Here is a 23,624-nt window from a genome sequence, read left to right as displayed (position 1 = left end):
CACAGAGATTAATGTGCAGGTGGCAGATCAATTTCCTGAGAGCCCAAGGACGAAAGGAAAGGAAATAACATTTATTGAGTTTATTCCATGTACCAGGCACTCCATGAGGTATTTTAGATATAATTTAATCCTTCTGTTGACAAACATTTCTTTGGAATGTCATATGTGCTTTTTAAAAATAAAATTTAGGGGCGCCTGGGTGGCGCAGTCGGTTAAGCATCCGACTTCAACCAGGTCACGATCTCGCGGTCCGTGAGTTCGAGCCCCGCGTCGGGCTCTGGGCTGATGGCTCAGGGCCTGGAGCCTGTTTCCGATTCTGTGTCTCCCTCTCTCTCTGCCCCTCCCCCCGTTCATGCTCTGTCTCTCTCGGTCCCAAAAATAAATAAACGATGAAAAAAAAAATAAAATTTAGAGTTTTGGAAGAGTTTTAGATTTTCACAAGAAATGAGTACTACAGAAAGCTTCCATTCACCCCACACTCAATGTCCCATATTATTAACATCTTATATTAGTATGTCACATTGTGTACAAATATACATGTTTTGAAAGCACTTAGATTCTTAAGTCATTTATCACTATGTGTACAGATAAAAAACAGGCTCAGAGAAATTGTGTTCCCTAAAATATGTGACTGTTTTAATCTACAGGGTCATACTACAACATATCTTATTGAAAAAAAATTGTAATAATATGGTCTAAAGTGCACATCTAATCCAAGACGTGGCTAAAAAGGTATCTGTCTTTGCACTTGCGCTCAATTGTATGTAATGTTTAGTATATGTCAAGTGCCCCTAACCGTCCTTCAGGAGTTATTGCACATGATGCCATTTTATTTTTCAATAGTGCTTATGGGTAAGTATAAACAGAACTAACAGCAGGTCCCCAGGTTGGATCAGTTGTGTCCATGCCACAATTTGTGTCTGGTAGGGTGCCCATGTGATGAGGTTTGGTTTTACTTGGACATTTTGTCTGCATATTGAGTCAATGTGGCAAAATGTCAAAAGCCTACAAGATATGCTGGTTTTTCTTTCCTCATCCACAGAACCTATGTCTCCATCACACCTGTCAATTCCACTGCAGTCATGTACCTTCTGCATGGGTGCCCCTTATCAATTCACGATGATTTTTTCTTATAAAATCCATACCAGTTTCTCTGGTTCACTAGAGTGGTTCCTGATGCTTCATCCTTGTATCTACTTGTTTGCCATCATTTGTTTCACACATAATAGGAAGCATTCCCTCAGTGATCTTTTCCTCAAGTGCTTCACTTTCATGACGTCCCCAGTTTAGTGGCACATTTCAGAGTGATTGCATACTTATCATTTTTAGAGCCCTGTCTATATGCACAGGAAATAACATCCCATTAAAATGTGAACTGGGAATAAGATCTTAATTTTAAAATGCTGGTAGCCAGACTGAATGAGTATTTCCAGATCTTCCTTTTCTGACTATATTGCCTCAATTTTACTGTAGTGATTTTTAATCGCATTCCTAATCTGTCCCAGGTACCACTTATCAGAAGGTTTTACATCTTACCCAAAATAAGTTTCAGAAGGAAACTTACTTTTTACATTTTTATTTTGTTTCTATCAAACAGCACACGAATGTAGTTTAAAAATTCAAATAGTCCAGTAGACTTCTATGGAAGAATAGCAATTTCCCCTCCCAACTTCCACCTGAATCCCTTTCTGCAGAGGCAGCAATATTCAACTATCTTAGCTGTATTTCTACTATCTTATGACTTTCAAATTTTTGTCCATAAATTGTTTTAAATTACCAATTGTAAATATTATTTATTGACTATCTAAAATCGAATATAATGATTAACTATAATAATATCCTCCCTTATACCACACAAAATAAATATTTAGGCCCAGTATACTTTCTTGGCAAGAGTCAACCAATACACAAGTGTATAAAAAACCTCAGTATTCAGTTATAATATTTTAACTCTAATGTTCACAGGTGAGCCACATATTGGGTAATGATTCATTTAATTCTTTAACAATTATTTGTTTTCTGAAGTTAATAAATTACTTACTGCTTTTGCCTACCAGAGGTTAAGAAGAGGAATTCTCAGACTAAGAAAAGGCTAGAAAATTCTTTCCTAGCAAATGGGCACTATGAGAAACACTAGAGTCTTTAGACTGATGGAAAACGATCCCAACTAGCAGAGAACCCTAAAAATAAAGGGTGCCAGAAAGCATAAAATATAGGTGAATAGAAATATTATTTAAAATGACAACAATAATAATAGTAATAACAATAGGATCTTGTGGGGTTTATAAGCTATGTATAAAGAACATGTGTAGATCAAAATTACATAAAGGGTGAAGCAGGGGACACACAGAGTTAAACTTCTTAGGGTCCTTGAATGTGCAAAGAGTGGTAAAGCACTAGCTTAAGGTTTATGTAGGAGCTCATGGGTGCCTATTATAATATCTAGGGTAAGCCTTGAAAGAATATACAATGTACAGGACTACAAAGCTAATCCAAGAGATAAAATAATATATCATGCTGAATAGAAGGCATGCAAGGAGAAATGAGGGGACAAAGAAGATTATATCTTAGAGTGCAAACAGCAAAGGGTTTTTAAACTCAACTCTATCAATAACAATAAATATAAATTGACCAAATAACCCAGTTAAAAGATTGTTAGACTAGGATTAAAGACAAAGTGTAAAAAATTCAATTCTATTCTATCTACCAGAGACATACTTTGCTAGTATGTCTATATACACTAACACTGTTAGTTTCCTCTTGCACCTACAACAAATTACTACAAATTTAGTGATATAAAACACAAGTTTATTATTTCACAGTTTGTAAGCTCAGAAGTCCAAAATGGTTTTCTGAGGCTAACACCAAGGTGTCAGCAGGGCATTCCTTCTGGAGGCTCTAGGGGGCAATGATTTCCTTTTCTCCTCCTTTTGCTGGTAGAGGCTCCCTGGAACACACGGCTAAAGGCTTTTCCATCTTCAAAACCACCAGCATTACCATCTTCAATTCTCTTTCTGACTCAGACTCACTGGTCTCCATGTTTTACTGGTAAGAAGCTGTGTGATTACACTGGGCACACCCAAACAACCCAGGATAATTTTTCCATATGGAGATCCTTAACTAATCCTATGTGAAAAGTTCCTTTTACCGCATCAAGTGACATACTTATAGTTTCCCAGATTAGCTGAAAGGTAGCTGTCCTGGAAAGTCATTAAACTCAACAGAGATCTGCATGAATGAGAAATGCACTTTGTTCTGTTAACTGACTGAGGTTTCCAGAATGTTCAGCAGCACACAGTCCATTTCTCCTAGTTCACCTATAAAGTAGAACACTGATATAATCTAAGGTCCAGAATTGGTTGTCAATATATCCTAGATTTCTTCCACATATGTGCCAGCAAAAAATAAATAGCAAAAATATCAGATCCATATGATGTTATATATTGGAATGATAAGCATATACCAATTTCCACATTTAACAGCATAAGTGACATTATTTATATCATTAAATGTAGTGAACATAATTGACTTGAAAATATCAGCAAGGAACAAAAAATTATACAAAATGGCATTGCAGATTTGAAAAATGACCAAACAGATGGTCTAAAAATAAATAGAAAATAACTAAAATAAAAGCAGTAATGAAGACATTTAACACAAAACTTGGACACAAAAGAAAAGAGATTTATGAACTGGCAGATATAAATGAAGTATTATGCATGACAGATCAAAAGAACAGGAGAATGAAGAGTGGGCAAAGACATAGAAGATAACCATAGATAGAAACTTTATAATCAAACCTCAGAACACCAAAAGGAAGATACTAAAACCAAAAAATAAAACAAAACAAACTACCCACACACTGCCTTCAAAATAATGCTGTATCTAATCACTGCTAAGCACAATGAAAGCCAGAGGTCAATTAAATTATATCTTCAAAGGTTGAAAGAAAATAACACTCAACCTGGAATTCTACACCCAAATAGCATATATTTCAAGAACATGGCAAAATTAAGACATTTTCAGATGAAAAACATCAGAATGCTCACCAGGCAGCCCTTCCTGTTAGAAGTTGGAGGAGGCTCCGTATTATTGTATCCTGCACATTAAGAAGGCACTTTGAGACCAAAAATGAAGCAAGCCATTCCAGAGCTCCACACAGTTATATCGGGGGTAACTTACCAAGAGTGAGGATGCAGCCAGCGGGTGGGCCTGTGATCCATGTGGTACACACTTATCGTGCATGCATATTTTCTGCTGAATGCAGACCATAATCCCCAGCTTTTACAGTGATGGGCATGGTGATGAGGTCACAGGGTAATTACCTAAAGTGGGGCCTTCTGTGCACCAATCATCTCAACTAGTTAGCTAAGTGGGGCCTTCTGTGCACCAATCATCTCAATTAGTTAACCAAGTGGGGCCTTCTGTGCATCACTTTAGGGATGATAGGAACAGGCTTCCTGCATTCTGGTCAGGGCATACATTAACCTCCCTTGGGCATGGAGCATGGAGCCCCCCGAAGGAGGTTGATGCATGGACATGCATAAGATGGAATCAATGTAGGAGCACTGCGGGGGCAGGGGGTCCATCGGTTGGGCTTCCAACTTTGGCTCAGGTTATGATCTCTCAGTTTGTGGGTTCTAACCCCATGTCAGCCTGCTTTGGATTCTGTGCCTGTTTCTCTCTGCCCCTCCCCCATCCATGCTCTGTCTGTCTCTCTCTCAAAAATAAATAAAGATTAAAAAATTAAATAAAGAAAGATGGATCAATGTTGTCAGAACTTCCACACTTACTAATGACAATTCTAAAGGGCATGCTATATATCTAGAAAGGAAGTGATTCCACGGCACCTGGGTGGCTCAGTCAGTTGACCCACTCTCGATTTCAGCACAGGTTATGATCTCAGGGTCTTGGGATCTTGCCCTGCCTCAATTCACTCTCTCTGTCTCTCTCTGTCCCCTTTCCAAATCACACTGTCTCTGCCTCTCTCAAAATTAAAAGAAGAAGAAGAAGAAGAAGAAGAAGAAGAAGAAGAAGAAGAAGAAGAAAAGAAAGGAAGTGATTCCACATAAAAGCTCTCAACTGCCAGAAGCAAATAAGTGCAGAAAATGTGGTTTGAAATGCAGGCAAAAGTAAGCAAACATTTATTGTAATAAATCAAAAATAATACATGCAGAGTGTCAAAAGTTTTGGAAGTATTTAAATCATATAAAACACATTCTCTTACTACAGTGGAATTAAGCTAAATACATTCACAGGACATTAAAATTAAACTTGTTGGGGTACCTGGGTGGCTCAGTCGATTGGGCGTCTGACATTGGCTAGGGTCAAGATTCAAGCCCCACATGGGGCTCTCTGCTCTCAGAATGGAGCCCACTTTGGATCTTCTGCCTCCTTCTCTCTCTGCTCTTCCTCTGCTTGCTCTCTCTCTCTCTCAAAATTAAATAAAACTTTAAACAAATAAAAAAATAAAATTAAACTTGAAATTTAAAAAGGTACTTCTATAGGAGCCTGGGTGGCTCTCACTTGGTTAAGCACCTGATTCTTGATTTCGGCTGAGGTCATAATCTCTTGATTCATGGGATCCAGCCCTGATCAGCGCTGTTAGTGCAGAGCCTGCTTGGGATTCTCTCTCCCCCTCTCTCTTTGCCCCCCTCCCCACCTCAAAACAAATAAACATTAAAAACATAAATAAAAATATACTTCCTAGTAACAAAAGACATTATAATGGAAATTAGAAGATAGAGTATCACAACTGAATAATGATGCAAATATCGTACCATATAAGAAAATTGTTAAAGCAGATTAGAGTAATACAGGAAAAATCATAGCCTTAAATCCATATTTTAAAAAATATGAGAGATGGAAATTAAAGAACTCAGCATCCATTGAAAGATATTAGTAAAATAACAGTAGAATAAGCCTGAAATGATAGTAGAACCTGCAAAACAGGAAATAAAAACAATAGCAGAAATCAATGGAATGTGAAAAACTAACTAACATATAGAATATAGAGGGAAAGCAAAGCCAAAAGTTGGTCTGGTGAAAAGACTAATAAATGTGACAAAGCTGAAGTGAGAGTAAGTCAAGGAAAAAAGCAAGTCACAAATAGCCAATATCAGATGGGGTCAATATTAAATTGATAAGAAGAGGTTATTGGCAAGAGAATTCACATTTTTAAATTTGTAGAAAAGATGAGAAATATTAAATCTGAATATTACTACCATTAAAGTAAAAGAATCAGTAATTTAACATCTTCCCTCAAAGTAAACTCCAGAACCATATGGTTTCACTGACAAGTCCTAACAAACATTAATAGAAGAAATGATTCCAATCCTATGTGAATCCTTCCAAAGAAGACAAAAATTAATAGATAACACATTCCAATTCATTTTATGAGGATAGTATAACTATGATTTTTTTAAAAGTGGAAAAAAAGGAAAACTAGAGTCCAACTTTAATTTTAACATGGTTGTAAAGCTCATAAGCCAAACTTCAGTAATATGTAGAAAATACATTACAAAAAAGTGTGTTTTATCCCAGAGGAGTGTTAATTTAACATCAAAAAATCATTAGATTGATATTAGAAAACAACTGAATGTGGGGCACCTGGGTGGTTCAGTCGGTTAAGCAGCTAATTCAATTTATGCTCAGGTCATGATCTTATGGTTTGTGGGATCCAGTCCTTTGTGCTGACAGCAGGGAGCCTGCTCAGGGTTCTCTCTCTCCTTCTCTCTCTGCCCCTCCCCCTTCTCATGCCCATGTCCTCTCTTGCTCTCAAAATAAATAACCATTAAAGAAAAGAAAATAATTAAAAAAAAAAGAAAATAATTTAATGTATTTTGCCACAAAAACAGGTTAAAAAGGATACAATTCATAGAATCGTCTCTACACATGTTGACAAAACTTTGATAAAATTAACCTCCATGTTAACATCTATTTTTACTGTAATGTGTTTTCCAATTTATCAATTTGTGGATTTATTTCAGGTGCTAGGCAGAGGAAGAAGTAAATTTAAAAAAAGCAATGGAAAATATGAGAATTGGAAATGAAATAAAACTGTTATTATTTGTGGATTATATGATTGTGTAAAAAGAAAACCCAACAGTGTCTACAGACACATGATTAGGCTTGATAAAATTTAGCAAGATTGTTGAATTCAAAAATTAAAGAAAAACAATTAATATACAAATATCCAGCAGTAACAGAAAATGAAATTTTGGAAATAAAACATTTTTAAGAGTCTTAATATATATCTTAAGAAAATAGGCAAGATCTCTATGTATAAAAATTATAAAACTTTATTTTAGAAAAATTAAGAAAACCTAAATAAATGGAAATCCATAAATTGAAAAATTAGAAAACACGTTATAGTAAAAATAAATGTTCTTCTTAGGTTGATTTACAGACTCAACCTCTATCTAAATTCCAACAGGGATTTTGTAGAATTTGACAAACTAATTCTAAAAAGTTAATTGAAATGCAAAGGGTCAATTGTATCTATGACCCTCTAGAAGAAGAGGAATCAGGTGAGAAGAGATGCTTTAGTAGATAATTCTTTAAAACTGTTAAAATATAAACCCATAATATTATTGTTGCATGTAGACAGAAAGACTTAGGAAAAATAAAATTAATTAAAATAAAGTTTAGGGGCGCCTGGGTGGCGCAGTCGGTTACGCGTCCGACTTCAGCCAGGTCACGATCTCGCGGTCCGTGAGTTCGAGCCCCGCGTCGGGCTCTGGGCTGATGGCTCGGAGTCTGGAGCCTGTTTCTGATGCTGTGTCTCCCTCTCTCTCTGCCCCTCCCCGTTCATGCTCTGTCTCTCTCTGTCCCAAAAATAAATAAAAAACGTTGAAAAAAAATTAAAAAAAAAATAAAATAAAGTTTAATTTAAAAAGGCTAGAAACAAAGCCATTGCCTATGTATGGGCAGTTGACTCATGAGACTAATATGGAAAACACAAACTTTTCAAAATAACATGTTGGGATAAGAATATTAAAAAATAAAAAATATATCATTGGACGCCTAGTTTACACCATGCACAAAATTAATTCCAGGTGGGTTAGAAACTTCACTATGAAAGTTAAGCTTTAGAAAAGAATATAAACAAATGTCTTCATGATCTTATCAAGATTTCTTAAAGAGGGCACAAAATGTGTTAATATGAAACAGATCAGTGAACACATTTGACAATATTTAAATCAAGAATTTCTATTCCTTAAAAAAAAATCTAACCTAAGAATTAGACGACAAGTCACAAAATAGCAGAAGATACACAACATATATCAGATAAGGGTTAGCATCAAAAATATTGTACATTAAAACACTTACAAATCATTTTGAAAAGGAGTATAATTTGGGGCGCCTGGGTGGCTCAGTCAGTTAACCATCCGACTTCAGCTCAGGTCAGGATCTCACGCCTCATGAGTTTGAGTCCGCCCAGAGCCTGGAGCCTGCTTCGGATTCTGTCTCCCTCTCTATTTGCCCTTTCCCCGCTCATACTCTGTCTCTCTCTCTGTCTCAAAAACTAAATAAACATAAAGAAAAGAAAAGAAAAGAAAAGAAAAGAAAAGAAAAGAAAAGAAAAGAAAAGAAAAGAAAAGAAAAGGAAAGAAAAGGGGTATAATTCAATTTAAAAAAATAAGAGCAAGGTTTGAATAGGTACTTCTACATAGAATTGATGTGAGTGCCTAGGACAGTCCTAATGTATGTGACTTATCATGGTTAAATAGTTAGTAATGTATCTTTTACTTCAAGAGCATCCTAATACAGTCGTGAAATATATGTTCACCATACCTTTCAGTCTTTCTCTTCTCAAACCTATCCTTTACCCCTAACTTCTGAGATCTCTAAAGCCTCTAATTCGAGAACCTCACCGCAGTTAATGCAGAATGAGTCTTCTTGCTTCTACTGGGCTTGTCTGTCTGTAGATTCCAGCTTCCTGTTTTTTGAGTTTCCCATTTCAAAAAATGCCATCATCTGTCTCCTTTTCTCTTTATGTTTGTGAGTTTATAATACTTTATTTCCCTACCATCATCTCAAGGAGGACGGAGGAGAATCCAAAATAAATGATCGATCATACCATGACATACTTTACCTAAAGTACTCATTTACTCCTGTTATTCATTTAAATGCCTAGTTGAAATAATATCCACTTTAGAAATCTTTCATGATGAAACAAAAAATGGTGATATCTTGCCTTGAGAAACAGGATTTTGTGCTTCATCTAGATAAATGCACTTTTCCTATCTGTATATTTGATCCCATGTATCCGTTGACCTTACTGCTTAATTGCTTTTGAAGAAAGATTTTTCAGAATTATATTGATCCACTATGCCTATGTGTGACATTTATACTTTGAATGGAAATGAATGCCCATAAAACAGGATCCTGTGCCATATTAACAAAATTGTTGGAAGTTTGATTATAAGCCTGGTATATAAACCGAGGTCTGCTTAGTTTATCGCAGTCTCTATAGTCAGAGATCTATTTTAGGGTTCACAAAAACTGTGCTGTTTGCAGTCTTTCTCTCCTCATCATGATTTTTTACTGAGAACAGCATTAAAAACAGGAACCTAATTAATTTCTTAAAAGCTACCTCTTCTTTGAGGCCATCAGTCCAGAATCCAGGGACATGTAATAATTTGCTGAAATTATTTTGATTGTTTACTGAGAGAGGACAAGACCCATGTTTTAATCATTCAGATCTTTGACACTGAAGGAGAGCTCCACAAATGTTTGCATTTGAATGGATATTTAATGTGACTATTTTCAGATTCCCTCATTGAAAAGAAATACATATGTCAGTTTAACTGATACAATGATTCTGTTCTATTTCTTCTATTTCTATTTGATACAATGATGCTGTTCTATTTCCTCTCCCATTTTTATCACCTTGGTAGTAGATGACGTACCTAAAGAGAAATGTAGTTGTATCACAGTATTTCCCTTAGTTTTGTGCAGGTTCCTAAGAAAAACTTTTTGTGAACTGATAAGCTTCTTTGAAGATGACACTTTCAAAATACTTATTTTTCTTGAGGAAAAATACATTTTCAATTGCTAGGTACTTCATTTCTATTTTTACTGGCATACTAGAAGGATCCTGAGGAAGTGTCATTGATGAGGGAAACAGATAATTGCTTTCTATATACCGACATTATATTCTGAGATTCAAACAGTCCTGAGCCTTAAATTGAAGTACCTGGGCTCACGAAATGAAAATACATCTGTTTCTGATCATTTCACAGCAGTCTGTATCCGTGAGGAAATTTTCTCATAGAGTCTCTGCGAGGCAGGCCAAGAGTAGGATGAGCATCTTTACTTGAAATCTGCTGAAACTGAGAAAGAGGAAATTTAAATAACATGACTAAAATTGCTTTGCCTATGGTGGGGCTGAAATTAGAATGTAGATCTCTTGATTCAAGGTTGAACTACCCCCACTGGGCCTGGGAGGAATCCAAGTGCAGTGACAGAAAATAGCTCTTGCTAACTTCACAGTACCTCTGTGGAGTGTACAGGGAACCCAGCCCCTTTCGTTGTGCTTCCCGCAGAGGGAGCAGGACTTAAAACAGTACAATCTCCACTTTTCCTTGGATAATTTCTACCGTATAGAGAGAACAAATGGTAGTGACCGATAAGGACCCTACTGGTATGGTGCTAGGGGTAGAAAATAATAACACTGAGTTAGTGTGTGTCTAAGTGGAAGTGATCAAAGATGGAAAGAAGGATACTCTAGGCAAACACCCTGACTCTTCTACTAACCACATGCAGTCAAAAGAAAATACTAATGCATTACTATTATGCTTGAAAGTTGACCAATTACCTTTTACATACATCAGTTTATTTTATATTAACTTCAAAATATCCCTATGTGGCAGGTATTGCCATTTCTCATTCTATAAATGTGTAGATGGACTCAGAGAAGCTAATAACTTGCTCATGATCATCCAGCCACCGAATAATGAAGAAAGTAAGAGTAACAACATTAATAGAGATCTTAAATTTTCATCTTTTATTTCCTTTACTTTTTGCAATAGGAAAGGGCAAAGAGGGGAGTACCAGAAGGAATTGTGGTTTACAGAAATGTGGGAACTTGAGGCAAAATGTGATAGCTCAGTATGTCCTCAATGCTTAGAGAATATTGTGCTTAGTATCAAGCCAAGTTGGGTGGCACCATTAAATAAGTACAGAAAATTCAAAGAGTCATCCTTACCACCCCAGACAGACACTAGATCATCGCATTGTGTATATATTTGGAAAGATCTTCCATTACCAATGACTTCCAAGTGTAGGAGTTTTATCTAAAACTTGCTGAGTAATCATTTCATCTTTGAGACTCAGCACTTCCTAAGGTATGACATGCTTCTTAAATGATGAAAATAAAGACTTCAAAGAGGAGAAAACTTGTGAGAGCACCTGAGAGAGAAGGTTGTGGATGCATCTAGGTAAACTCCAAAAGTTCCAGCACATAGGTGGATCTTCAATGAATACTTAGAGATAAATGGGTATTTATGCCACAGAGGGGCATCATATTCAGTATGTTAGCTATACTGTTAGGATTAAATACTGACTTAATACCTACCATTTTTATTGGGAAAAATTTGTTGCATATTTCTGGGCTAATTAAGTATTGGAAGATTTTAACATTTCTAGCTCCCATTTTCAAGCTTTGTACAGGTCTGTTCATCCTGACCCTTGTTACACACTACATTTTTTTCTAGTGTTTCCTCTCTTCAAACAATAAGCTACTATATTTCAAGCTCTGGGCATATTTCTGGACAGTTTCAGATAATTTTTCATTTAATCATCATACTAATCTAGCAAGTTATCCTCATTTCAGACAACACTCTGAATCTCCAAAAGGGTTAACTTAACTCGCTCCATGTAACATGATAGTAAAATGCAGATCTAGGATTTCAATCCAGAATTAAAACCCTTGAAGGCAAGCCAATATCTTTTGTGTTTCTTCCATATCAGCAATATCTACATCAGCATGTGTACTGGAATCACCTGAAAAACTTAGAAATAGTTTCCCACTTCATACCTTCTGGACATTCTGATTTCAGTTGGTCTAAGATGGAACATCAGTCTACATTTTTAACAAATCCTTCGGCATGATTCTTACATAGCCAGTTGAAAGATGTGTTATTTAGGGTCACCATATCAATGTCTTCCATACAGTAGGAAATAAAATATGTTATTTACATTTTGAAGTAAATTCCACATATCAACTTGATGCTTCTTTGTGTTTCATAACATTTAAAGATTCTTTTGATGGTGGAAAATGACACACTGACACATGGATGGATGAAAGACAGAACTCTTAGTTACTTACAGCTCCAGAAGAGAAACAGAGCCACACAGGGGAATGCATGGAAAAGGATAACAGCAAGCTGGAGCTGTGGAGACAGTTGATATTGGCAAGTGGGGTGGGTTGCTAGGTTTCCCAGAGTTCCTGGTGGATTGACTAAATTTATTAATTTTGCAGGCCATGGGGCATGGTAGCTGTACCTAGTTATATGGTGCCTGGCCACGGGATGATTAAGAATAATGCACAGTAAACTAGGGTGTGAAAGCCAGATAAGAGAAGTGGTTGGGGGTATGGATTTAATTGGGTGCTCAAAAAGGGGAACAAACCAGCCCCTAGTCGAGGCCTCAAAACTGGGTCAAGACAGCACAATTAAAAGTGATTAAACAGGGACACCTGGGTGGCTCAGTCAGTTAGGCGTCTGACACTTGATTTTGGCTTAGGTCATGATCTCACAGTTTATGGGTAATTCTCTCTCTCTCTCTCTGTCCCTCTCTCTTTCTCTTTCTCTTTCTCTTTCTCTTTCTCTTTCTCTTTCTCTCTCTTTCTTTCTTTACCTCTCATTCACGATTGGTTTAGAGCTCCAATTCACAATTTATAGCTAGTGAAATCCTCACCAACGTGCCTCTGGTTTCCCAATATAAGGTGATGAAATAGGTGAGCTATCCCATCTGGAAGTTTTTGACTCCTCCCTCTAACCCCACTGAATTTTTATTCTCCATGCTAGTTTTTGAATTTTTCATCTGTCTGGGAGTTAATCTCAGTATTTTGCCTTGCTTGGCAAATTAAAAAAAATTATAAATGTATTCAGAAACACAGACATAACTGAAAAAAAGCACTTACAAAAGGCATTGTATGTGTAGCACAGTGTGATGAAGGCTTGAGGTTTAAATCAAAAGAAGTTTAAATTGCTGCAGCAGTAACTATTTAACAATAATCGTTAGACAGTGCTGCTTCCAAACTTCTTGGACAACCTCACAGTGTTGCCCAAGCCTTGGCTGTTTTTCCTTTAACTGTCTCCTCCCTGTGTCTGTTCATTTCTAATGCAGAGGGACTTAGTTACCTCTTTTGTTTCCTGGGCTTCCTCCTAATCCTCTACTCATGGTCTCATATTCCACTCCATGTACTTTATCTGGGTATTTTCCTAAAGAGAGAATATTTCTACTGGTGCCAGCTATTAATATTAATATTTGTTTTTACTCTGCTACTGAAGACATTTGCCTTCTCATGGGAAATCCTCATCTCACTGAAACATGTCATGTAAGGTCCTTTACTTAAATTATCTCCCTACTTAGGTTTTGATAGTATTGTTTTCCATAATTATAAATGAATTATTCTGATTTCTACTTAACAGCCTCTGGGAATAAAGTGGACTGGCTAGAGCATGACTATTGCCCTATCTACTTTGACCAATAAATTCCTTGTATACTGGAGAACAAAATGGCTTAAAATTGATTTCATTGAGTTCTGTTTCATAATGGGGAGCCCAAAGTAGATAATGACTCAAAAAAATCAAATTATGTAATTAGAAATTCTACTTAGTATAAAATAATTGATAAAGCGGGGACTGGCAAAAAGTAAGCAACATACAAAGTTGTTTCATTTTGCTTGAGTGGGGAAAAAAAATAGAATCCTTTTCTTAAACTTTCTCCTCTTCTGAGCTTCACAATTTTGGAATGTGTCTGTGCTCAGTTCTCACCTCACTCTGCTCCATACTCATGCCAATGCTTCCCAAAGAAATCTCAGCCTCATTGCTCCCCCTGAACTCTGTCCACTCCATGGTTCTCTTTGCACTCCTGATAAGCACTTCAAGCAAACATGGCCAAGGCAAAACTCTTGATTTTTCCCTTCTAGTTCCCCAATCTTCCTCAAATCATTGTGTCGCTACCATTTACTAGATCAAACCGATTCCTTGCTTTTGCTTGCATTCTTCCAGCCCATCAGCAAATCGTATTGGTTTTGCCTTCAAAATACATCCTGAATGCACTCATGTCTCACTAGTCCAGGTTGCCACTACTGTGCCTCTACTTCTGTAATAGGTTCCTAATGCTTTACTTGCCTTTCCCATTCTTGCCCCTCACTTGTCTGTCACTCAGCTGTTAGAGTAGACATTTACAAAATATGTCAGATCAATAGGGCACCTGGGTGGCTCAGTCAGCTAAGTGTCTGACTCTTGGTTTCAACTCAGGTCATGATCTCTAGGTATGGGACTGAGACCCACACAGGGCTCTGCACTGCGCTGGGCATGGAGCCTGCTTGAGATTCTCCTTGGTCTCCTTGTACCCCTCTTCCCCCCTCATGCACCTTCTTTCTCTCTCTCTCTCAAATAAAAAGAGTTTGAAAAAGATGTCACATCAAGATATTTTCCTATGTAAAACTTTCTAATACCTTCCTTTTCATATTTTGAAAAATGTAGAAATATTTTTCATAACTGTAGCTCTATATAATCTAGCCTTTGATCTCTCGTTGACTTCATATTTGACTTCTCATCATGTCTTTCTTAGCTCCAACCTCAGTAAGCTTCATTTAGTTCTTTGACTATTGTAACTTTTCCCTACTAGGGACTTTATGATTCTTGAACCTTTGACCTACCGTCAGATCTTCCCAAACCATTAATTTTCATCAAACAGGCATTACCACTTGAATCCATCCCTCCCTCCATCCTTACTCCCTTCTTCTTCCTTTCTTCTTTCTCTTTTTCTCTCTCCTCTCTCCCTCCCTCTGTGCCTTCTCCTTCCTTCTATGTGATTTATTATATTTCTTCCACTAAACTGTACACATCATGATGGCATGGACTTTCTGTATCTTTTTCTGTTATAAACACAGTGTCTAGAAAAATGCCTACCTGTATGAAATGCTGAATAAATCATTGTTAAATGAATAAATGGATAAATAAATTTATTTCACAAATCAGAAACAGAGATGTTGAGAAAATTAGAGATGTTGAGGAACAAATGTAGAGATAGTTAATTCTTAAAAAACAATTCTATGGTGACAGTATCTATAATGTAACCATAACAAGTGATATTTATTGAGTATTTAATATTTTTCTAGCCATTGAGCTAAGTACTTCATGGACATATCTCATTTATTTCTCCCAACAACCCACCAAAGGAATGCTCTTCCTTTTCCTATATTACAAATGAGCAACCTGAAGTTAAATGACTCATTTTCTCGTGGTCACGCAAATCCTAAATGATGGAGCTGGGCCTTCAACTGATTCATACTCCAAAGCCCATGGTTGTAATAACTGTATGATATAAATATAACATGGTAATTCTTTTTTTAAAATATTTTTTTAGATTTTTTAATGTTTATTTATTTTTGAGAGAGAGGGAGAGAGAGAGAGAGAGAATGAATGAATGAATGAACAGGAGAAGGGCAGAGAGAGAGGGAGACACAGAATCCGAAGCAGGCTCCAGGCTCTGAGCTGTTAGCACAAAGCCCAATGTGGGGCTAGAACTCATGGACCACGAGATCATGACCTGAGCCGAAATCAGATGCCCAACTGACTGAGCCACCAGGCGCCCCTAACATGGTAATTCTTTTAAAGCTAGACTATATGAACTCATGTCTATATTATTTGCAGGTACTGGGTTTCAATTCTGTTAAAGAATCTAAAGAACCTGAGGAAGAATGTGTGGATGCACTGTAAGCAGTAGAACGGTGGTGGGAAGGAGACATTACTGGGTTAGGGACCAAAGTTACTGTGGTTTTACATAGGCTGCTCTATCATAGTATAAACTGGACCCCAGTCTCCTTTTCCAGGGGAGGAGCATTCAATTCCCAGGGGGGAATTAAACTAAAATTAAAGCTATAAAACTGAATAGTCCTTGAACAAAATTCAGTTCCAAGGTACCTTTTCTTAAGTTCTCCCTCTTTTCTTTTCATGTTTTTTGGTAGGGAATTTAGGAATTTAGCACTTCCCAGATTGTCCCAACAAGGTCCTATTGTCTTTCATCCAGCCCACTTAACCCGTTAATATTTCTTACCCTAGTCCTTCAGGGTATTTGATTTTGTGACCTCAGGGCTAGAAATCATACTGCTATAATATCCCTTTTTAAGTCAAAGCATACTATCCATAGGGATAAATACTGGAAAAAATACTGGAATACATACGGAAAAAAATTTAGTGTTTGCATGATGATTTTTCAGTGGTCAATCCAAGCTTACATTTATGCATAAGTTAATGATATTCATATCTTGCAGAGCTGTTAAAGGACAAAAGCATACTAAGCATACAGTTATGACAAATCACTTTAAATACTTATTTTCAAACATCATTTTATTTGTATCTTGACTGATACATGGAATATATATAATTTGTTTCATTGCTGTTATTTTAAAATTGACTCTACTCTGAAGAACCATGACAAGAAATGAACGTTTCTCATAAACAGCCAAAAGAATAAATATGTCTGTGGTGGCAAAACATCCAGATGTAAAGTGGAAAATTCAGTCATGTGATAGTTTCCTCACAGAATGCCAAACATCTGGAGGTTCGGGGAGAACTTTACAATTACCTAAATATTTCATTTCTTATCTGTATATTTATTTTCTTGTAGCTGCAGTCTCATTTGGCACATTGTCGGTAAGTAAGGGGCGGCAGGGGGGGGGCGTAGTGTTGGATTCTAAAGAAAAAGTTTTGGTTTTCTTTCCCCAAAGAACTGTTTAAGACATTATTTTAAATTATTTTATACATTCTGGTCTGATCAAAGGCATTTCTTAAGTTTGTCTGCATTTCACATAGGACACTCCTAAATCATGAATCTTTAGGTTTGCCTTTGTTTTATGTAGTAAGAAACATAGTGTAAAGAGAACTGAAAAAGCTGTAACTACATAACAAAGCTTTTCTCCTTGTTAAACTTCCATTAATTCATCATTAATCCAGTTACAATGGTATATGCAGAATATGTACATTAAAAATACCAGGGAGGTGCCTGGGTGTCTCAGTTGCTTGAGCATTCGACTTCAACCCAGGTCATGATCTCATGGGTATGTGAGATAAAACCCCACATTGGGATCTCTGCTGTCAGCCCAGAGCCGCCTTTGATTCCTTGGTCCCCGCCCCCACTCTCTGCCCCTCCCCCACTCGCTTAAGTTCTCTCTCAAAAATGAATAAAACACTAAAAAAAAAAAAAAAAAAGAAAAGAGGAAATAAGCTAAATGTAACCATTTTTAGAATCCTTAGGATTTGGCTTTCCTTTTTAAATTTTTTTCAATTTTCTGTAAAGATCAGTAGTATTTTAAAAAATCAAGTTAATTTAGACTTTCAGCTGAACACAAACATTTATAAATGTATTTTTCGGAAAACAAAAGTGCCCTTATCTTTGCAAAATCACATTTCAGCTTGGCTGTCTCATCAACATGGTTTCTATGAAGAGTATGCTGGGAAGTGAGAGCAAGGAGAGCCAGCTAATATTTAGAGGGCATTGATTGATGTTTTACCAGTGAAAGAGTGTAATGTAGTTACTTCTTACTAATAAAGCAGGCATCTTTAGGACCATCAGACTCTCAAAGTACTCCATGGACAAATTACCCAGGAATTTTAAAAGGCCTTCTTAAGAAAATGAAAGAATTGTCATGAGTAGCTCCAATAGCACAATCAGTTAGCATGTGGTATTTAAACAGTTTCCATGAGACCAGTCATACATGTTTCTCTCTCTCATAAAAATGAATGTGGTTCTAAATATTTTGAGGAATAAAGAAACAATGAAAAATATTAGAAACACCCATAAAAGGCCTGCCAGAAGTTCAGACACCTAAATACACAATCAAATCTGGGCACCTGGGTGGCTCAGTCGGTTAAGTGTCCAACTCTTGGTTTTGGCTCAAGTCATGATCTCACCTTTCATGGGTTCAAGGTCTTCATCAGGCTCTGCTGACAGCATGGAGCCTGCTCTGGATACTCTGTTTCCCTCTCTCTCTGCCCCACCCCCTCTCGTGTGTACTCTCTCTCTCTTCTTCTCTCAAAAATAAACATTTAAAAATAATAAATAAATACACAACTAAATCAAATTAAAAAACCTAATTGACAGAATTTTCTATCTTCTTTTTTCTAGTTCTTAAGCCCAAAGCCTTCAGCCATTTAATATACTAAATACTAACAAAATAATACCTCATTTTAACGAGGTTGCATATTTTCATACTCTGGGAAGAAATGTCATTTAATAAACCGCTTAATGAGTTGCAGTTTGATGGTCCTTTGGTAGTAATAAGAGTACACCCAGCAGTAAATCAATGAGAAAACATCAAGATCACCAGAGCAGGCTACCTATAAATCCTAAATCTCCTAGAGTAATCAGTAAATTCACTGCATTCAGAAAATGAAGCAATTATATGATAACGAAAGCTATAGAAAATGTGATTATATTTGGCTTATATATTATTCTACTCAGAATGCTATAACAAAATACAGAATGCTATAACAAAATATTTCTGTTCTGTTAAAAGAACAGAAATTTGTTTTTTTTCCTAATTCTGGAGGCTGGAACTCTGAGGTCAGGGTGCAGCATGGTTGGGTTCTAGTGAGAGCTCTCTTCCTGGTTTGCAGATGGTCCTTCTAGCTGTGTGCTCTCATGGTGTCTCCTGTGCATGCACTTTGAGAGACAGAGTGACCTCTCTTCCTTTTCCTATAAGGCCATCAGTCCTATTAGTTTAGGGCCCTACCCTTAAGACCACATTTAACTTTAATTACCTTCAAAGACCCTTTCTCCAAATACAGTAACATTGGGGCTTAAGGCGTCAATATATGAATTGTAGGATAGAGGGCAAAATTTAGTTCATAGCAGCTTGTTTGGGGTGTGTGTGTGTATGTGTGTGCACGCGCATGCACGTGTGTGTGTGTGTGTGTGTATGTGTGTTTACGTGTTGGGTAGGAGATTTGAGAAAGTGCTTAAAGACCTAATATTTCTAGAATATTTATAGTAGAATTTTATAGAAGAAGTAAAAATGTTAAGATTTTACTAAGATGTTTACAATACCAATTGGTAAGTTTTGCTGTCAATTAGTAGACTAATATAACTCTGTAACTCATGATATTAATAGTATGGTTTGAGCCATCTGCATGTGGTCAAAGAGCAAACTTGGGTCTTTTTTCTTAAAGTTTCTTTCTTCTCACAGAAATTCTCTCCACCCTTGAACTTAAGTTTCCTAAAAACTTTAAGAATGTTTAAGACTTTTCCTTCACCATACACTTCAATGGAAAAGAATAAATGGATAAAAATATGAATGAGTGGATCTATCGATTCAGTACAATCCCAATCAAAATCCCAGAAGCCATTTTCCTTTTTTTTTTAGAAATTGACAAGCCAATGCTAAAATTTACATATATATGAAAGGACCTCAAATAGTCAAAACAACTTTGTAAAATAATAGACTTGAGGAGGTACAATATCTGATTTCAAGAATAACTAAAGCTACAGTAATTAAGACAATGTCATATTAGTATAAAAATAGACAAATAGATCAATGGAATAGAATAAAAAATCCAGAAATCGATCTACACATACATAGTCATTTGACTTTTGACAAGGAAGCCAAGGCAATTCAGTAGGGAAAAGGATCTTAGACATTGGTGGCAGTACAGCCTGATTCTGCCTCACCAGAAACAAAAATTAATATTTTGTTAGAGGCCCTAAATGACACTACATCAAGAAAAAAAAAAAAACAAAACATTTGTTCTTCAAAAGACACTATTACCAAAATGAAAAAGTAAGCTAGAGGAAACATTTACAAAACTGATTTTTAACTAAGAGCTTGTATTCAAAACAGAGAAATAAATTTCAATTGTCAATAATATGAAAATAAACAAACCAATTCAAAAAGGGCAAAATATTTGATTAGACATTTCAGCAAAGCAGATGTAAAGATGGCAAGTAAACAACATGAAGAGATACCGTTAAGAAAACCAAAAACCTCAATACCATATCAGTACATACTCACCAGAAAGGCTAAAATGAAAAACTGATCATATCAAGTGTTGGTGAGGATATGGAACATCTGGAAGTCTATATTCTACCAGTGGGAATATAATTTGGTATATTCACTTTAGAAAACAGTTTGACAGTCTCCTAAAAAGTTAAACTTATACTGACTATGTAATGTAGCCATATCACTCCTAGATATTGACAAGAGAGAAATTAAAATATCTTTCTAGACAAAACCTTGTACACAAATGTTCAAGGAAACTTCACTTGTAATTCCTCAAAACTAAAAACAATCTACTGTACATCAACAGGTGAACAGATAAACAAGTTGTGGTGTACCTATACAATAAAAAGGAACAAACTATTAATGCACAAAACAAAATGAAAGAATCTCAAAATAGTTATGCTGACTGAAATAAGCCAGACCCCACCTCAAAAAGAGAGGATATGTATATATGATTCCATTTATATGAAATTCTAGAAGATGCAAACTAATCTACAGTGACAGAAAGCAGGCCAGTGGTTGCTTGGAGAGGGAGAATCACAAAGGTCAGGAGGAAAATTTGGAGAATGGTGGCTATATTCATTATCTTGATTGTGTTTGATACATATGTCAAAAGTCGTCAAAAATACATGTTGAATATGTGCACTTTAATAGATGTCAATTATATCTCAATGACGCTGTAAACAAACAAGCAAAAGCAAATTACAGAGATAGAAGTCAGGATAATTGTTACCCTTGGTAAGTGTGTGTAGTCACTGGAAGAAGAAGCTTCTGGGGTTCCAGTAATGCTCTGTGTTTTTATCTGGATGCTGACGGCACACGTGTTCACTTTCTGAAATTTAGCTGACACATATGATATGTATCCTTTGCTAAATGTATGTTTTTCTTCTTTAAACATTTTACATTAAAATAAATATGAAGAGAAAGTTCTGCCTTCTCAGTGTAGACAGGACCCACATGAAATATACCAAGTATATTTTTATACTTTTAAAAAGACAAGATGAATTGCAGATGAGAGCAGAAGTAAAGATAAATATAAACTACAGTCCACTAATATTTAAATCATGTTTTACTGAAACATAGCAAAGAAATTTGTCTCAAACTCCTGACTTATAGTAAAATTCATCTCATTTTATCACTGAATCTTTTTCAGAAACGTTTTTTTTCCTTATATTCCTTCCCCCAAGATTATTTTTCAAGGTAGATTTTTCAGAAGGATTTTTCACGAGCATGGTAAAGAACCATAAGATGAAAATGTTCCACAGGCAAAAGCATTTGGGTATATCATGCTACACCAGGCTAAACTGTTTTCTTTCCTGCAGGATTTATAGGTAAGCTTTTAGCATGTTAAAACGTGCCATGAATCCCATACAAGGTATATGTGATACTTTGCAAATTCATATGTCCACAGAATGCCCTTTTTTAAACATCTTTCTAAAGGACTAATATTTCAAGGAATATACAATGCAGTTCTAGAAATGCAACACCAACTGTGGTTGTTGACTACTGTAGTTAAACTGTGTGTTGCCAAATTAGACCATCTGTGTTTGAATCCTGCTACTTTTTCTCTTGTGTGACCTCAAAAGCTGAAACTTATCTCTCAAAATAAGGTGATAAAAGAAATATGGTCATTTTGGGGATAAAATGGCTAAAGATATGCAAAGCATGTAGAACAATGCCTGATGCATAGTAAGCGTTCAAAAGAGCTAACTAGTAATATTATTAAGAAACATTGCCTAGGTCAGAATCACAAGGTGGAGATCACGTTCCCGTATTGGTCTTGCTGAAATTTAGGGCCAATCTTACTACTCATCAACCCATCAAAATCTGGCAATAGAATTACATGAGATATAAAGGTTTTCCCCTAACAACAACAAAATGGATAATATGTGAGGCGAAAGATGTGTTAACGAACTTCTTGTGGCAATAATTTCTCAATATATCTATGTATGAGATCACCACACTGTACATCTTAAACTTATACAATGTTATGCATTAATTATATCTCAATAAAACTGCAAGAGAAACAGAACAATTCCGGTCTCTTAAGCAGTCATCACAGAGACTGAGTGACTTAATATATATAAAGTGTCCAGTCTTAAACCTCTACAGGATGAAAGAATTACATGAGAATTTATAACCATAACCAGCATGCATGGTTAGATTATAAATTCCTTGAGGGCAGAGACCACATCTGACCATCATCCTCCTTTTTGAAGACTAGAGTTGAGCTAATACAGTCTACACACTTTAGGAACTGTGGGATTCAGCAGTCTTATTAGCATGCGGGAATCAGACACTTTGGTATAACTGTGAAAAGGATTTTGAGCCAAGATGGCCAGCTCCCTGGATCAGCAAGACAAAGATATGTCAGCAAAAGATGGTAGAAGACTGCTTTTAAGAGGGTTTTGTTTAGGTTATGTATATGGAGTCCTTAAATCAGGATTCCATTCATGAGGCCTTCACGTTAGAAGACAGCTGAAACCAAACAGGGTGAGGACACCAGGGACCTTAAAATCATGTTAGCAAAACTGAGGATTGGAGTCAAATGCTTCCTCTGGTTATTACTTTCATGCCTGATTTTCCCGAGGCTGATGTGATAAGACAATAAGGGTTATATATTTATCCACCAAAGTGCCTTAGACATACTTGCTCACAGTAGGTGTTAATGAATATATTTTTTGAGCATACAGTGTCATCATAAAGCGTAGTGACAGTTGTAGAACTGACACTCCCACTCTCCAACTCCAGCTGTGGAGAAAGGAGAAAACATGCAAGGAAACAAGAAATGGTAAATGTGTAGAGCAGAAAGAAAGGAAGAATCTTCAAGCAGGCAAAGCAGAGAATTCACAAGAAATGTGCTTTATGTTGCAAAGGACTGAGGCACAAGAGAGAATAAATAGTATTCACCCTCCAGGACTTCTTCAAAGGTTAATTTGTGTGAGGAAAGTGCTCTGAAACCAATGGTATGAAAACCACTTAAATGCAAAGTCTCACCACAGCTGCTGGCTGCATTGTGCTGCTTCTATTTTTAGCTCACATTCATGCTGCTCCTGGTCAGAGGAAGGGATGTCTGTGGAGAGAGGAACAAATCGCTTGCAGCAAGACCAGCTTTGATGAGTAATTACTTGTGTTATAATGTGCAGTCAGGGCCGGCTCCATTCCACAGGATGAAAACTAAAACTCCCAGGAAGTAATGACGGGTAGGGTCCACGGTGGCTGCAATGGCTTCCAGCACTAATGATATCTGGCAGTGCTGCCAGGATGATCAAGAAGTAATTGATTTGTTGTGAACCCTACTAAAGGTTAGCACCAAGGCTGGTGTTATACAACGCAGTTACATTTTCAAAGCACCTTATAATCAGTAATTATTCTTTTCCCAATA

This window comes from Herpailurus yagouaroundi, unplaced genomic scaffold, assembly GCF_014898765.1.
Source record: "Herpailurus yagouaroundi ecotype Mexico unplaced genomic scaffold, PumYag 100, whole genome shotgun sequence".
Lineage (NCBI taxonomy): Eukaryota > Metazoa > Chordata > Mammalia > Carnivora > Felidae > Herpailurus > Herpailurus yagouaroundi.
The sequence above is the reverse complement of the archived record's forward strand: the minus strand, read 5'-3'. Positions refer to the sequence as shown.